Below are 18,903 nucleotides of genomic sequence, written 5' to 3'. Positions count from 1 at the left end.
GGCCTGGTCACCCCCACGCTCCTGTGCCTGCCTGCTCAGCCCCAGCCACCGAGGGCCGCCGAGCACTCCAGCCTCCCGCCACCCCAGCCACCCGAGGCCCGCCGAGGCCGCGCCAGATTTTCCCGCCACCCCAGCCACCCGAGGCCCGCCGAGGCCGCGCCAGATTTTCCCGCCTCCCTTGCCCGCGGCCCCGCCCCCCCGCCAGCCGATTGGCTCCCGCTCCCGCCCTCCCGCAGACCCTCCCGACCAGCTCCCTTTTTAAGGGGAGCCCGACCAGAGCCAGGGAGTGACCACTGCGCCTCCTGGCCTGGTCACCCCCACGCTCCTGTGCCTGCCTGCTCAGCCCCAGCCACCGAGGGCCGCCGAGCACTCCAGCCTCCCGCCACCCCAGCCACCCGAGGCCCGCCGAGGCCGCGCCAGATTTTCCCGCCACCCCAGCCACCCGAGGCCCGCCGAGGCCGCGCCAGATTTTCCCGCCGCCCTAGCCCGCGGCCCCGCCCCCCCGCCAGCCGATTGGCTCCCGCTCCCGCCCTCCCGCAGACCCTCCCGACCGGCTCCCTTTTTAAGGGGAGCCCGACCAGAGCCAGGGAGTGACCACTGCGCCTCCTGGCCTGGTCACCCTCACGCTCCTGTGCCTGCCTGCTCAGCCCCAGCCACCGAGGGCCGCCGAGCACTCCAGCCTCCCGCCACCCCAGCCACCCGAGGCCCGCCGAGGCTGCGCCAGATTTTCCCGCCACCCCAGCCACCCGAGGCCCGCCGAGGCCGTGCCAGATTTTCCCGCCGCCCTAGCCCACGGCCCCGCCCCCGCCAGCCGATTGGCTCCCGCTCCTGCCCTCCCGCAGACCCTCCCGACCGGCTCCCTTTTTAAGGGGAGCCCGACCGGAGCCAGGGAGTGACCACTGCGCCTCCTGGCCTGGTCACCCCTACGCTCCTGTGCCTGCCTGCTCAGCCCCAGCCACCGAGGGCCGCCAAGCACTCCAGCCTCCCGCCACCCCAGCCACCCGAGGCCGCGCCAGATTTTCCCGCCACCCCAGCCACCCGAGGCCCGCCGAGGCCGCGCCAGATTTTCCCGCCGCCCTAGCCCGCGGCCCCGCCCCCCCGCCAGCCGATTGGCTCCCGCTCCCGCCCTCCCGCAGACCCTCCCGACCGGCTCCCTTTTTATGACGCCCCCAGAGCGACCGCGCAGCGGACGCGCGCAGCGGGAGCACTGACTGAGCGCCGAAGGTGCGCCAAAGGTAAGCCCGTCTGCGCCCGTCCGCGCCTGGACCGCGCCCAGGGCCAAGACCCCTGGCCCCCGCCGGACGTACGACGCCGCCACCCTCAACACACTCAACACCGGCCGAATCCCGGGATGCTACCAAGCCACCCCGAGACGAACCCACGGACCCTTCAGCTGCCACGCCTGCAAGTTCACCTGCATCCGGACCTGCCCCGCACCAGCGCCCGCCAAGCCGAACACCAGCAGCAACCACCTCAAGTGCATCCTACTCAACACCCGCTCCGTCCACAGACACGCCATCGAACTCTGGAACCTCCTCGACACCACAGCTCCTGACGTCGCCTTCCTCACGGAAACCTGGATGAACGATTCCTCAGCACCCGACATCGCCATCGCCATCCCAGAGGGCTACAAGATCACCCGAAGAGACCGCGGCAACCAGACTGGAGGAGGCATCGCCATCATCTACAGAGACACCATCCGCATCGCGACCAACACCGACGACACCCTGACAACCGCCGAACACCTGCACTTCCAGATCCACACGGACCCCAAAACCACCCTCAGAGGCACCCTCATCTACCGACCCCCCGGGACCACGCACACATTTCAGCGAAGACATCGCCGACTTCATCAGCCCGCACGCCCTCCCCTCCGCTGACTTCATCCTCCTGGGGGACATCAACTTCCACCTGGAGAACAACAACGACCGCAACACCACCACCCTGCTTGACAACCTCGCCATCCTCGGACTCAAGCAGCTGGTGACCACCCCCACCCACCTCGCCGGACACACACTCGACGCTGTCTTCTCTTCCAGCAAGGACATCGTCTTCAGCCACGCCACCGGACTCCACTGGACGGACCACAGCTGCGTCCACTTCACCGTCAGAAGATCCACGATCCACCACCACCAGCAACAGGTTGCTCGAAGAAACTGGAACAAGATCACAGCAGACCAGCTCGCCACTTCCCTGAGCCAACACCCTCCCGCCAGCTCAGCGAACCCCAGCCAGGCCGCCGACAACCTCACGAAGTGGATCAGCAACTGCGCAGACGACCTCGCCCCACTGAGGACCCCGCCTAGCAGACCCGGCAGCAAGAAGGCCCCATGGTTCACCGACGAACTCAAGAGCTCCAAGAAGAACTGCCGAGCCCTCGAGAAAGCCTGGAGAAGGGAGCCAACACCGGACAACATGACCACCCTCAAGCTCGCCACCCGGAAGCACCATCAACTGATCCACGCCACCAAGAAATCAGCATTCAAGGACCGTCTGGACAACAACGCACACAACTGCAAGGAACTCTTCAACATCGTGAAAGAGCTCTCCAACCCCAACGCCGGAATCAACGACATCACCCCGTCGCAAGACCTCTGCAACTCCCTCGCCTCCTACTTCCACAACAAGATCGCTGACATACACAACAGCTTCAGCCCACAAACAACGCTCCCCACGACCGCACCAACGCCCCCCACCACCACCCTCAGCGCCTGGACCCAGATCAACACAGAAGACACCATCTGCACGATGAACTCTATCCACTCCGGATCTCCGACAGACCCCTGCCCTCACCACGTCTTCAACAAGGCCGACGCTGTCATCGCACCCCACCTGCGGGACATCATCAACACCTCCTTCGACACCGCCACCTTCCCTGAGAGCTGGAAGCACGCCGAAATCAGCGCTCTACTAAAGAAACCAACAGCGGACCCCACCGAACTCAAGAATTACCGCCCCATCTCGCTCCTCCCGTTTCCAGCCAAAGTAATCGAGAAGACCGTCAACAAGCAGCTGGCCGCCTTCCTCGAGACGAATGGATCCCTCGACCCCTCACAGTCTGGCTTCCGAGCCAACCACAGCACCGAGACCGCCCTCATCGCTGCAACCGATGACATCCGAGCCCTGCTGGACAACGGTGAAACAGCAGCCCTCATCCTCCTAGACCTCTCCGCGGCGTTCAACATTGTTTGCCACCGCACCCTGGTGCAGCGCCTCAGCAACATCGGAATCCAGGAAAAGGCTCTGGAGTGGATCATCTCCTTCCTCGCTGGAAGGACACAGAGAGTACGCCTGCCACCGTTCAGATCTGCAGCCACGGAAGTCATCTGCGGCGTTCCTCAGGGCTCCTCGCTCAGCCCCACCCTCTTCAACGTCTACATGAGCCCCCTTGCGGCCATCGCACGCCAACACAACCTCAACATCATCTCCTACGCCGACGACACCCAGCTGATCCTCTCCCTGACCAACGACCCCGCCGCCGCCAGAACCAACCTCCATGAAGGGATGAAAGACGTAGCCGAGTGGATGACGACCAGCCGCCTGGGACGACTCCTGGTGGCCCCCCGCCCTGGGCACCGCACCCAAACCGACAGACCACGCACGCAACCTGGGCTTCATCCTGGACTCTTCCCTCTCCATGACCAGACAAGTCAACGCCGTCTCCGCGTCCTGTTTCAACATCCTGCGCATGCTACGGAAGATCTTCCGGTGGATCCCCACCGAGACCAGGAAGACGGTCACCCAGGCGCTCGTCACCAGCCGACTGGACTACAGCAACGCCCTCTACGCCGGAACCACCGGCAAGCTCCAGAAGAGACTCCAGCGGATCCAGAATTCCTCAGCCAGACTCATCCTCGACATCCCCTGACGCAGCCACATCTCCGGACATCTGAGAGACCTGCACTGGCTCCCCGTCAACAAGAGAATCACCTTCCGTCTCCTCACCCACGCACACAAAGCCCTACACGACCAAGGCCCGAGCTACCTCAACAACCGCCTCAACTTCTACGCTCCCAAACGCCACCTCCGATCGACCAACCACGCCCTCGCCGCCGTCCCCCGCATCCGAAGAGCGACAACAGGAGGAAGGTCCTTCTCCTACCTGGCCGCCAAGACCTGGAACACCCTCCCGACCGACCTTCGCCTGACCCAAGACTACCTCTCCTTCAGGAAGAAGCTCAAGACCTGGCTGTTCGAGCAGTAGCGGCACCCCACCCCCCCCCCCAAGCGCCTTGAGACCCTCCGGGTGAGTAGTGCGCTCTATAAATGCCTTGATTGATTGATTGACTCTTCCGGGGCCACAGCTCAAGCAAGCAATTCTGGGATATGGCAGTTAGTTTGGTGGGAGCAGTGCTGGTATTACTTTGTCGCCTCAGATCACCACCCAACCGGACTTTGGCATATGCCTATGTAGCTGTTCCGGGTATAGGCCCCCAGTCTTGCATTGGCGCCACTGTGGTTGCCGTGGTTTCGCAAAGAGGTCCCAACGCTGCCGCGCAGCCTCCAGTCGCAGACCTCCACAGCCACTCCGCTCACCCAGAGAGTGATGGCAAAGGGATAGAAGGGGAAGGAGCGGGGGGGGGAGGATGGGCACTTGTAAGCAACCCAGGCACAGGAATGCTGCTGCGAAACTCCCACGTCGTCCTTAATTAGCCTGCTCCAGGCAGCCTTATGTTATCGGGGAGATTGCACACGTGTGCCCAGTTGTCTGCCAGCCCAGGCAGTGCTTTGCCAATTAGAGTCACAGCTTCCAATTTGTAGAAGGGTCGTCAGGCTGCAACCATTATGCACCAGGGAGGCACCCACCCCCAGTTATGTCTGTCCTGTGTGCTTCAATGTGCCTCTGTCGACCTTCACAAAATGGCGTCCAGGTCAGTATATTCACGGCTGTTCCACCATCGGAGGCCAAATCACGGGGCCTCGCCGCACCAGCAGACACACAAAAGCAGGCTCAGGGCACCGCCGCCGATATCGCGGTGAGCCGTGGCAGCGTCCGACTCGCCAGCCGCCTCCGCCGTATTGTAGTACCGGCAGCGCGCGAGAGCATTCTTCAGCTCCCCGCGCACCGCTTCAATACCCGGGGACAACGGCCCCCCTAGCGGCCCGCTCACCTCCGATCAGGTCTTCGGCCCACCGCCGCAACAGCCACAGGCAGTCCCGCCGTGTGGATCCAAACCCCGAAGCCTCTCCATACCTATGGCGCAAACCCAGTGCCCCCCTGTCCGTGTCTCGATTGCGGCTACTGGGGGGAGGCTCCTACTCCAGGTCCCGGCTCCACCTATGCAGATGAGGCAGGAGGCGGCACCACAGCAGCACCGATGCGCACGTCATGCCCACGGCAAGCAATATGTATTTTAAAAGCACAATTCAGGAACCGGACATGTTCCACAGTATTTCTGTAGCGCTGGGTCAAGGACTCGCACGTCAGTGACGGATTTTGCCTATTTTTACAGCTTCGGCCAGCGGAGCTGCTCTAGCAAGCAGCCATTCCGCAACTCGACGAAGCCACGCCCCAGGAGTTATCAGTTTATTTTGTGTCCCAGAGATTTGGGGCGGGGCCAGGGGGTAGATAACAGGCACCCACCAGGAGTGGTATGCACTGTTATCAATGCGGATGACAGGATGGCCGGCAGGCTCAGGCCTGCCAAACCATCATGTGAACTTTGCATGTTCCCCACTTCATTACATCCTGGATGGAGACCTTGCTCACGCTTCCAGTCCTTGGTTGAGCACCGAACCATCAAGCTCAGACCAATCACAACGCTGCACTACAGGGTTGTGATTGGCTCAGGGTAGCCTGTGTGCTTCCTGCTTTGTCATAAAACCAAAATGTTCTACACAGTTCTGTCATTTTAATGGGACATAGTCTATTTTCCTACTTTTTGTGCTTTCAACTTCCTTCCAGTTAGTGGTAGAAATGGGTGTAAACCAATAATGGATCCCAAAAAACTATACATTTCTGAAAAGTAGACAAAATTCAAAGCACCAGTAGAAATAAAAAATATTGAAAGTGAGTTGAAATAAACAGCCATTTGAGCCTACTTTTTCACTTGTAACTTCTTACAACTATGGTAGATTATGGAAAGCAATGTACTGTTACATCCCTTCAGGTTATGGGGATATATAGGGCTTGTAGATTCACCATCTTGCAATGGTTTGTCACTGCATACTGGGTATTCAGCAATGCATTTGGTAAAATATAAAGATTGAAATATAGGCATCAAGGAAACCTATGTATTTCTGAAAGTAAGCTTTTGAAGCAATGGTTATATGTGCAGCTCTGAATTTGTGGGTACCCATATTAGCATGTGAATTACAGAGTATTTTTCAAAATGAGTTCTTTTTACACACTATCTTACATTTAGACAGAAATGCATAGAAAGACAAATGGCATTTACGCCTTTTCTACTTCTGTCTTACCCTAAGTCTCTCGATAAAAACGGTACCTCATTTGTGTGGGTAGGCCTAGGGCCCGCAACAGGAAACAGCCCAAAAAGCAACGCGGACACATCTCATTTTTCCTCTGAAAACTGACCCTTTTTTTGCAATGTGCCTAGCTGTGGATGTTGGGCCCTAGCTCTGCAGGCACCAAGGGAAACCTAACAAACCTGTACATTTGTTAAAGCTAGACACCCTTGGAAATAGAGAATGGATTGACTTGTGCGGCTCTCACCAGGTTCTGTTACTCAGAATCCCTTACAAACCTAAATCTTTGTCTAAAAAACACATTTTCTCACATTTCTGTGATGGAAAGCTCTGTAATCTGAGGGGGGCCACAAATTGTCTTCTGCCCAGCATTCCCCAAGTAACCAAATACAAATAGTATCTCACTTGTGTGGGTTGGCTTAGTGCCCGCGACAGGAAACGGCCCAAAACGCAATGTGGACACATCACATTTTTCCAGTGTAAACTGACCCTTTTTTTGCAATTTGCCTAGCTGTGGTTTTTGCACTCTAGCTCAGCCAGCACCTAGGGAAACCTAGCAAACCTGTATATTTTAGAAAACTAAACACCCAGGGAAATCCAGGATGTGGTGAGTTGTGTGGCTCTCAGCAAGTTCTGTAACTGAGAATCCCTTGCAAACCTCAAACTTTGCCAAAAAATAAACTTTTCTCACATTAATGTGAATGAATGTTCTGGAATCTGTGGGGAGCCACAAACTTCCACCCACCCAGCATTCCCTCAAGTCTTCCTATAAAAATACTACTTCACTTGTGTGGGTAGGCCTAGTGCCTGCAACAAGAAATGGCCCAAAACGTATTGTGGCGACATCAACATTATCCATCACAAAAAGATCTGGTTTTGCAATGGAGTCACCTGCGTTTTTGGTCCCGGGCTCAATGACCATCTAGGAAAACCTGCCAAACATAGACATTTCTGAAAACTAGACATCCTGGGGAGACCAGGGAGGTGTGGCTTGCGTGGATCCCCCAATGTTTTCTTACCCAGAATCCCCTGAATACCTCAAATTTTGCATAAAATAATACATTTCCCTCACATGTCTCTGTTGGAAAATTGTGGGCTCACCGGGGTGACACAAATTTTTCACCACCCAGCGTTCCCCCAGGCCTAAAAATGGTACCTAACTTGTGTGGGTGGGCCAAGTGCCTGCAACAGGGAAGGGCCCAAAACGTATTGGGTAAACATCAAAATGATCTATTGCAAAACGGCCTGGTTTTGCAAAGGACGCGCATCGTATTTTGGTCCCTGGCTTGACGACCATCTAGGGAAACCTACCAAACAGAGACATTTCTGAAAACTAGACTCCCGTGGAAGTCCAGAGAGGTGCGGCTTGCATGTATCCCCAATGTTTTCCTACCCAGAATTCCCTTCAAACCTCAAACTTAGCTAACAAAATCACATTTTCCTCACACTTCTGTCTGGGATCACATTGCCAGCACAAATTTCCTACCACCCAGCCTTCTCCTTGGTCTACCGATATAAATGGTACCTCACTTGTGTGGGTGTCCAATGCAGAGTCCGTCTAAAAACATATATAAAAAATAGAACTTAGAGCTCGCAGTCCTATCCCCTCAATCTCTACTTTTTTGGCCATTCCCAGCCGCAGGCCCGTGGCTCACCCACACAAGTGAGGTAACATTTTACTTGGGAGACCAAGAGGAACGCAGGGTGGTGGGAAATCTGTGCCAGTGCAGTGATCCCAGACAGAAATTTGAGGAACAGGCGATTTCTTTGCTGAATTTGAGGTTTGCATACCCAGACATTTCTGGAAAATAGACACAGGGGAGTCCAGTGATGTGTGGCTTGCATGGATCCCCCAATATTTTTTTACCCAGAATCCCCTGCAAACCATGTGCCCAAGCAGAGTCAGCCTAAAAACCTATGAATAAAAACCTGCTCTTTTTGACCCCCTTTGGTTCCCCCTCAAGTTTTACATTTTATACATTTCTAAGTTCTCTGCTTTGGGCACCCACACAAGTGAGGTATAATTCTTATCAGGAGACCGAGGGAAATGCTGGGTGGTGGGAAATTTGCACTGGTGCTGTGATCCCACAACTTTTCCACATAGAAAAGTGTGACTTATTAGCTAAATTTGAGGGGATTCTGGGTAATAAAACGCTGGGGATCCACTCAAGCCATACCGCCAGCCAAGCGCCATCCATGCACACCACCAGCCAAGAGCCACATCGCAAGCCAAGTGACAGACCACGCACACCGCTAGCCAAGTGACAGTCCATTCACACTGCCAGCCAAGCACTAGCCAACACACACTGCCAGCTAAGCGCAAGTCCACACACACCACCAGCAAAATGCAGGTTCACACACAGTCAGCCAAACGCTAGTACACACAGACTGTCAGCCGAACTCGAGTTCACACACACACACACATAAACTTTTGCTGATGTCTAGAGATTTTGGGCCCCCGTTGGGGATAGATGAGGATAGATGAGGATACAAATATAGCTGATCTGCCCCCAAGAGGACAAAATGTGTACTCAAAAGAAAAAGGGGAACGACCCTTGCCTAAGGGGCCACTCTCTTTAATGCCCATAAACATATTTCTGGTGCCAGGTGGGTTTTCTGCTTCCCTCTCCGGGGGAGTAGATTGGGGCTAATGCCCTCATCTGTCCGCCAAAGCGGCAGGAAGACTGGTGCTACTTTTTGGGGGGGTGGGGGCATTGACATCCCCATTCTAGGCAGTCCCCAATGCTGAACTACTAGAAAAAGCCCCTGGCATCCTAGTGGGCATTCTGCGTATTTCTCGCCCATTCAGGGCAGCTTCCACCTCTAAATTTACATTTAAAAAATCTGTGGTTCCTATTGGACTTTTTGCACCCGAGGTGGGGGCAGATCCGGGGCTATTGGTCACAAGTGCCCCCCAGGAGGGGCAAAAAGACTGTGGCTATTTATGGGGGGGTTGGGGCATTGACATGCCCATTCTAGGCAGCCACTAGCCATACCTCTAAATATACATAAAAATGTAAGCCCTGGTTTCGAGTGGGCTTTCTGCCCATCGGGGGCTATTGCTCCCATCTGTCCCCATGGGGGGGGGGCAGAAAGACTATGCAAATTCCTTGGTGGAGGCATTACAATGCCCATTCAGGGCAGCCCCTACCCCTAAATTTATATTTAAAAAATCTCTGGATCCTAGTTGGCTTTCTGCCCCCCTATAGAGGCAGAAAGACTGAATATGCCTAAAAATGTTGGGAGAGCAAAGGCCCTTGCCCAAGGGGCCATTCCCCCTTACCTGGTGTCTTGTGGTGGATCCCTGCTTGGGGATCCACTAAGGATGTGTACCATTGGAAAGTTAGAATTCTCCCCTTTCCAATGATACCCTTGTCATCTGCCTAGATGCTCGGGCTGAGATAGCCCCGCGAGCAGTGAATGTGAAATGAACCAATCAGCTCATTTCACTTTCACTTTCAATGTAATGACATCAGCGCACGATCATCATTATATTGAAAACAAAATGCCTCTGGAGTTTGGGGAAGCTCTTCCCCAGCTCCAGGGGCTCAAAAACTAAAAAGAAAATCTCTTTGCTGTTTACAGCAGAGATATTTCTGGGTGGTGGGCCGAGGACATAACGGTTGTGTCCTCGCCACACCTGAGACACAGCCGAGGACATAATCGTTACGTCCGCGGCATGGAAAGGGTTAAGGAAAATGGGCTGCATTTCAAAATAAAAAACGACTTTATTTAAAAAGCTGTCATAGACATGGTGGTTTGCTGACCTCAGTAGGCCACCATCCCTGTGAGTGCTAGCCATTCCCAATGGGTCACAAATTGCGACCTGCCTCGTGAATATTAATGAGGTAGGTCACTTGCGACCCATTGGGAATCGCAAACAATGTAGAACACACTGTTGTACATAGCTGTTTGCGATTTCCTAATAGTGAACCTCAAAAATGCTCTATTAGGAAATCCCAAATGGAAGTCCATGTACATCTGGCCCAAAGTTTGAACTTCAAACTTTTTTACTAACTAATTTTTTTGTAAATGTTTTTCAAACTAAAGGTTTCTAATTGCTTTTTTTCTAACATTTTCGAAATCGGAGCTGAATACCCTGCCTTATGACTTCTGCAATAACTTTTGCTCATGAATCAGTCATCTGCCCTGTTAGCTTTAGCAGCATTGCCTGGGTCTCAGCTCAATGTCTTTTCTGCTTGACGCTTCTCCTGTGACTGGCAATGTACTTACGAAAATCCATCATTTGCCCAATGGAGGACTTGGCAAACCTGTAAGCAGATGACTGACTTTAGTGGTGCAGCTGCTGCAGTGACGCAGAGGCCTAAGGGGTGCACTGAACGCAGGTTATTGCTGTGTTTTATAATTTGTATCACAGCAAGGGTAGCCATTTCCTACAATGCCTTGAAGCACGTGACACACCAGCTGCGTTACTGCCTGTAAGTTTGTCATTTTAAGTGTTTCGAAGAATGTTAGAGTGTAGTATGATGCTTTTACTTACTTCGTAGTAGGGCCCAGCTGAGAACTAAAAACAGCCCTGGCAAAAATGTTCAAACCGCCCTGCTCCCTTTCCCTTAACTCTCTTATCTCTATCTCCTTCTGTCTATCTCTCTCATTCTTCACTCCCTTAGCTCTCTTTTCCCTCTCTCCTTCTCTCTCTCTCTCTCATTCTTCACTCCCTCTCTCACTTTAAGCCTCTTGTGCATGCTGTCTTTATTGTTGGAAGCTGGAGAAAGGTGCAGAGGTCCCAGCAGCAATTCCCTGCCCTGACAACTGGCCTCCAAAGGCTCCAGCCCACCAGGGAAATGTCAGGTGGAAAACATGGGCAGTCCAGTCCTGCTTTGTGGGCACAAGGGTGACGTAGCTTCATGGAGGGTGCTTGGGGTGGGGCACTTCCCTAAATAAATACATTCTTGGGTTTGTGGTTGGGTCTGGGGGCCTGAGTCGGGTCTGTTATGCCTGTTTCGATTTTCCTTGGCAACCTGATTTCAAGACGAGGATTAAACATGTTCATTTTTTGGATCACGAGTTTACATTTATTTAGGCTCAAATTAAATTAGTTTTTTGGGTCTAGGTTGCATCACCTTTTTGATTTGCATGGCTTCGAAAGAAAATGAAATGCAACCCTGTGCTGCCTTGCATAACTTTGTGTCAGGTACGTGGATTTTGAAGCAAACCCATATTCACAAATAGTCCACCTGCCTGAGGCTGGACTATAGAATAGAAATATCTTTACTTCTCCTTATTATTTCCCCTTTGCATGTGTGCTGCATTCTCCAGCACATATAAAAACAGGAAAAAGCCGCCAATTACAGATTTTGTGCAGGAAAGTAGCCCATTGTGTATAAAAACTATACTGACCATAACTCAGACGTTATGACGCAGGGGTGCATGCATTGGCTCTAGGCAATAGTTTTTCTTACTTTAGGTAATGCAACGCTGTGCAAACACTTTGGTTGCTGTGCTGCTTTGCTCCATATCTTTCTAAATATGACCCTTAGTGATCGTCTATCTTTCAAAGTTTTCCAAAGTTCATTATTTTTCAAAACAAACTTCCAAAGCAGTAGTTTGTTTTTGAAAAATAAAAAAAACCTAATGAGCTTTCTCCCTTGGTGTGGGGGTCATTTTTAGGTCGAGTGCTGCTCTGCGAGGCTTAGAACATGCCCACCACTTTTTCATTGGTTGCTTTGTCTGCCTTTACAAATTCCATTGCTTTTGTAGGTGAATAGTACACATTTGTCCCTGCCTGTGGCTGTTTTGGTACTGCCCTGGCGACTGTCCCTTCTACATGGATCCTTTCACTGGTGGCCATATGATTTGTTTCAATGCTCTCCTTTTTCTTTCCGCCCTCTCCTCGCAGCTCGCTTGTATTTATTGTTTCCTGCTCCTGTCTTCGGCTCTTGTTCAGCTTTGGTGCCTGTCGCTGCTCCCCTCATTTTCATTCCAGCTGTCTTAGTACTATGTCCTCGCCCGCCTTGTGAGTTTATTAAAATTGCGCCAAACATTTTTTTTTTAAACCGCTATCTCGCAACAGCACTCTTTCATTAATCAGGACTGCATGCTGTGCTTCATCGTTACAAAAACAACAGTTGATGGACAGAATGCAGAACAATGTCATACATTCACCCCAGTACAGAGATCAGGGCCTAAATCCATCGTGTGTTTGCTCACCATGCCATTCCAGTTTGAACCCAGCCGTATGCAAATCAGTCTTGGCCGAACTGCCAAGCCAGGTCCTCCCTAGACTGGAAACAAGCATCCAAGGACCGGTTTCGGGCTTTCAGCCCTCATCAGCCAGGATAGCTTGATTCCAGTGGCATGGAGAGCATGGGACTCACGTCTGAGCATACATGTCCCGGTCCAGGGAAGACATGGCTTGGCAGTTCAGGCTGGACTGTTCCCATGAGGCACAGGGTCAGACTGATTTGCATATGGCCATGTCTGAACTGGGGTGGCGGAGTGAGCTAAAGAATGATGATGGATTAAACCCAGCTCAGTGGACTGGGGATGAGTGCTTGCATTGTTCAATACTCCGTCCATCATCCCCTTTGGTTTTGCTGTGCTTTATCTTTAAACATGGTGGCACCTGCCTTTCTTTTCTATTTAATTTCTTGGGCAACATTTGTGGCATGCTGCACTTTATCTGTAAACATAGGTAATTGGGCAACCCAGTCAACTCTTGAGAGCTTGGGTATTAAAGTTAGAAAGGAAAAATGCCTTCAAGGGATTTATTCAAATAAAAATAATTTTGAATAGTTCTATATATGTATCTGTAGAGTGATAGCTAATAGCACTCAACGGAATAAATCAAACTCAGTTGTACAAAATAGATAAGTAAATCAATTACACCAACTGCGTGAACCAAAGTTGAAAACATATTTCAGACATCACAAATAAGAAAAGACAAGGGTACAGAAATAACATAGAAATACCTCAACAACCATTGGAAACAAAGAACATATAAATTAGATCTAAGAAGGTATCCTAGTTATCAATGCATGGTTATCCATTTCATTAAACAGTACAATGAATCTGTTGTATACATAGGATTCAGCACTCAAAGTTAAATTAATTAAACAATCACTAAATAGAAGAACGGATTATATTAGTCATTGATGTCTCGGTAACTGTTGCATCAAGTCATAGAGACCATCTTCAGGACAAACGTAACTCTTGTGCAATTTCTTGAGCCCTTTATGACTACAATAATAGAAAAAACGTAACTAATCTTTGTTTAAATTATATAATAATGTAATTCACAAGGCGGAAGTGGGACAAATCAATTGAAAGAATTGGTTATGAATGTGGGCACAATTCATAAAGGTTAATGAAAAATTTAATTTGTAAAATAGAAAGAGATCCATGTATTTTTATCTCTTGATAGATAAAGTACATTACAGAGACCCGATATCAGGGTTTATTCGTAACTTACTTGTCAAAGAATCGAAGGACAACTGGGATTCCTAAACAAGATATTTCCAGTCCCAGATAGGAGATTAAATCAAATAAATTCAGAATTTAATATATCAGATTATTGTTTTAAAAATGTAACACCACACCTTTGGAGGAACACGTGAAATGAATTTCCTAGGAAAGATATATATATATATATATTACCTACTGGCGGTCGCCAGTAGGTATATATAGTTAGGATTGTTTTCCATAGGGAAATCGCAACATTCTATTGGGAATAACTTTGGCGCCGGTTGAGGAATCTTCCTGAAATTTTCCTTAACTTTGCCTTGCGACGCTCCGGTCCTTCCCTGAAAGTTTAGGGGGGATTCGTCAAGCGGGGGCCGAGATAAAAGGGGGGTCCCAAAACATGTTTTCCCCATGTTAATTTCCATAGGGCGGTCGGACTCACTTTTAGCCCGAACGGCTGAATGGATTTCCACCAAACTTGGCAAAATTGTAGGGACTGGTAGCCCGATGTGCCTATGTCTCAAGATGTGTGCTCCAGTGGATTTTGAGTAATTTAGGTTAAAAAAAATGTATGTATCTATGGCAGCTTACCCGTGCGCATACGGTACGCGCACGTACGCGTACCGTACGCGTACCTCTAGTGCGCGAGCTGCATTCTGATTGGCTGCCAATGTCTGTCAACACTCCAAAACAGAAACTGTTGGCAGCCATCTTGTGCCTCGGTTGACTGAGGCACAGGAAAGCAGAAAAACAAACGTGTAGAACTCAAAAAGGGGGCAGGGTAGAAGCATCCTGACCCCCTAGGCCTGCTCAGGGGGTCCCACAAGGATCCCCAAGGCCCAAAAAATAAATTAAAAAAATTCAGAAAATCGCGGGGTACGCTTACGGTACGCGTACTGGTACGCGCATGGTGCGCGTACCTCATTTTTTTACAAGAAAAAAAAAGATTTGGGGGCCTTGTAGAAACACTCTGACCCCCCTAGGGCTGTTCAGGTGGTCCCATACGGATATTAACATATATAAATGTTATCCGTTAATAGAATTAGCATTTAAAAAACCTTGCGAGTTCACTGAAAAAAACAAAGGTTTCAGGCCTTATATAGTTAGGAATTAGCATTTAAAAAACCTTTGAAATTCACTGAAAAAACCATAGGTTTCACACCAGTTATAGTTAGGAATTAGCATTTAAAAAACCTATGAAATTCTCTGAAAAAAACCATAGGTTTCACACCAGTTATAGTTAGGAATTAGCATTTAAAAAACCTAATAAATTCACTGAGAAAACCATAGGTTTGACACCAGTTATAGTTAGCTGAACATTTTACTCATACACACACACACCCCACACACATACCCCCACATACACACACCCGACACCCACCCCTCCCACACACACCCCCCACACATACCTCACACACCCACACCTCCACCCACACCCAAACACCCCACACACCCACACCCACACACACACCTTACACACCCACACCCCCACCTACACCCACACACCCCACACACCCCTACCCACACACACCTCACTCCCCCCCCACACACACACACACACCTCACAGACACACCCCACACATCCCCCACACACACCTCACCCCTCCCCCCTACACACACACCTCTGACACACACCTCACACACACACACACACACACCACACACACCTCACACACACACACACACACCCACACACACACTCCTCTCACACACACACCCACACCCCCCCCCACACACACACCCACACACACACCCCACACACACAACCACACATCCTACACACACACACCCCACACACATACCCCCCACACACACACCCCACACCCACCCCCCCACACACACACACCACACACACATACACTCATTATTTTTTTTCTTTTTTTGAGGGGGTGCCCCACACACATACCCCCACACACACACACCCCACACCCACCCCCCCCAAACACACCCCCCACCATACCTCATACACCCACACCTCCACCCACACCCAAACACCCCACACACCCACACCCACACACACACACCATACACCCCCACACCCCCACCTACACCCACACACCCCCACCCACACACACCTCACTCCCCCCCACACACACACACCTCACAGACACACCCCACACATCCCCCACACACACCTCACCCCCCCACACACACACACCTCTGACACACACCCCCCCCACACACACACACACACACACACACCCCACACACACAACTCACACACACACACACACCCACACACACATTCCTCACCCCCACACCCCCCCACACACACACCCCCACACACACACACACCCACACACACACCCCACACACACACCCACACATCCTACACACACACACCCCACACACATACCCCCCCACACACACACCCCACACCCACCCTCCCCCACACACACACCACACACACACACACTCATTTTCTTTTTTTTTTTTGAGGGGGTGCGCGCCCCGGTACACGTATCGGTACACGTACCGGTACGCGTACCCTGGAGAAAAAAGAAAGACAGAGTTTTTAAAGAATTTAGCATTTTTATATAAATTGGAGGTAGTTCTGAAAAGAACTTTTTTTATTCTTATTGTTGTTTTATATTTTTTTTATTGTTTTTTTGTACCCCGCGACTTTTTAAAAAAAAATATATATTTTTTTTGCCTTGGGGGTCCTTGTGGGACCCCCTGAGCAGGCCTAGGGGGTCAGGGTGTTTCTACTCTGGCCCCTTTGCGAGTTTCACACCTTTGTTTCACTGCTTTCTTGTGCCTTGGTTCTAACAAGGCACAAGATGGCTGCCAGGGACACCCAGTATGCAAGGGGAATTAGTTCCCCCTCTACAAACATGCACGGGGGCTGCGTTGCAGAGAGGTGTAAAAAAGGGTGTGGCCTCATTACACCTCTATGCAATGCAGCCATCTAGCGCATACTGGAGGCTCCTGGTGGGCTAGTTGGCCCCAGGGACCCCCATTATGCAAGGGGAATTAGTTCCCCCTCTGCAAACGCGCCAGGCGGCTGCGTTGCAGAGAGGTGTAACAAGGGGCATAGCCTCATTATACCTCTGCAATGCAGCCCCCTGGCGCATACTGGAGGTTCCAGGTGGGCTAGTTGGCCCCCAGGGGCCCCCAGTATGCAGGGGGAATGAGTTCCCCCTCTTCAAACATGCACGGGGCTGCGTTGCAGAGAGGTGTAAAAAGGGCCGTGGCTTAATTACACCTCTCTGCAATGCAGTCCCCTGGTGCATACTGGAGATTCCTGGTGGGCTTTCAGGTCTTATATAGTTAGGAATTAGCATTAAAAAACCTTTGAAATTCACTGAAAAAAACATAGGTTTCAGGCCTTATATAGTTAGGAATTAGCATTTAAAAATCCTTTGAAATTCACTGAAAAAACCATAGGTTTCAGGCCTTATATAGTTAGGAATTAGCATTTAAAAAAACCTTGCAAATTCACTGAAAAAACCATAGGTTTCAGGCCTTATATAGTTAGGAATTAGCATTTAAAAAACCTTGCAAATTCACTGAAAAAAACATAGGTTTCAGGCCTTATATAGTTAGGAATTAGGCACAAGAAGGCAGAAAAACAAACGTGTAGAACACATAAAGGGGGCAGGGTAGAAACACCCTGACCCCCTAGGGCTGCTCTGGTGGTCCCACTAGGATATTAATATATTTAAACGTTATCCGCTAATAGAATTAACATTTAAAAAACCTTTGAAATTCACTGAAAAAACCATAGGTTTCAGGCCTTATATAGTTAGGAATTAGCATTTAAAAAACCTTTGAAATTCACTGAAAAAACCATAGGTTTCAGGCCTTATATAGTTAGGAATTAGCATTTAAAAAAACCTTTGAAATTCACTGAAAAAACCTTGGGTTTCAGCCCTTATATAATTGGGAATTGGCATTTAAAAAAACCTTTGAAAATCACTGAAAAAACCATAGGTTTCAGGAGTTATATAGTTAGGAATTAGCTTTTACAAAACCTTTGAAATTCACTAAAAAAACTATAGGTTTTAGTGGTGTTATAGTTAGCTGGACATTTTACTCATACAAAACCATTGAAATTGCTCCTATATAGTTAGTTGTACTAAGTATATATCGCGCACCCGCAATCCACTGCTGATGATGTCACATATTAGATCATTCATGGCATGGTCAGTGACATCACTGATGACATCTCAAATGACCTCACTGATGACATCACTGATGACATCATCCACGTGACAATCACATACACCTTTTCATACACTATTACAATTTTTCATCACTCTTTGTAAAATACAGAGTATCATATTTAAATCCATTGTTACAGCAATACAAGTATCTAAAAATCCACTCAGTGATTCATACATGTATACACACATCTAATCCCTTACCTATGGATTCACTCATACATGCTGTCAATGAACAATAGAACACTATCAAAAATACTTATACATCTATATCGACATTAAACAACAGCACGCATCCTATTCACATATGAAGTCATCCTACTCACTTATGCAAACAATGGATCATACTTACATATTTACTTAGCAAAACACTTATACAAACAACACTTCTTCTATTTATTTAGATAGTAAGTCATACTTAGTGAATTATAAAATAAATCATTATTACAAGTATACAGTTATCCATACAGTCACTCACACAATCATTGTGTCTTATGTATACTTATTTATATACAACAACTGACACATACACTGCCTTTTATTTTTCTAGTTTGTTGAACCTGTACCTTTGAGAAATATATTTGCTCATCACCACACCCATAAAGAGATTCCCTCACCCAAACTGTTAGAACATGTAGTTTTAACTTCATATATCTACTGAATAAACTATTCACACATCTTTGGACAGTCACACACCCTCCACCGAACCACACACACTTTCACACTCCCATACAAATACTCAGTTAACTAATCAATAACTAATATAGACTTTCACATAGCTAGTAACCAACTGTAGAATCAGTTTACACAACAACTGACAAAGTGATACAGATATTCACACAGTTTAGTCACTATCCACTATATTTAGTGAGACATTATAAATTGGTCAAGT

The sequence above is a fragment of the Lissotriton helveticus genome, chromosome 11 (assembly GCF_964261635.1).
Source record: "Lissotriton helveticus chromosome 11, aLisHel1.1, whole genome shotgun sequence".
NCBI classification, from domain to species: domain Eukaryota; kingdom Metazoa; phylum Chordata; class Amphibia; order Caudata; family Salamandridae; genus Lissotriton; species Lissotriton helveticus.
The sequence above is the reverse complement of the archived record's forward strand: the minus strand, read 5'-3'. Positions refer to the sequence as shown.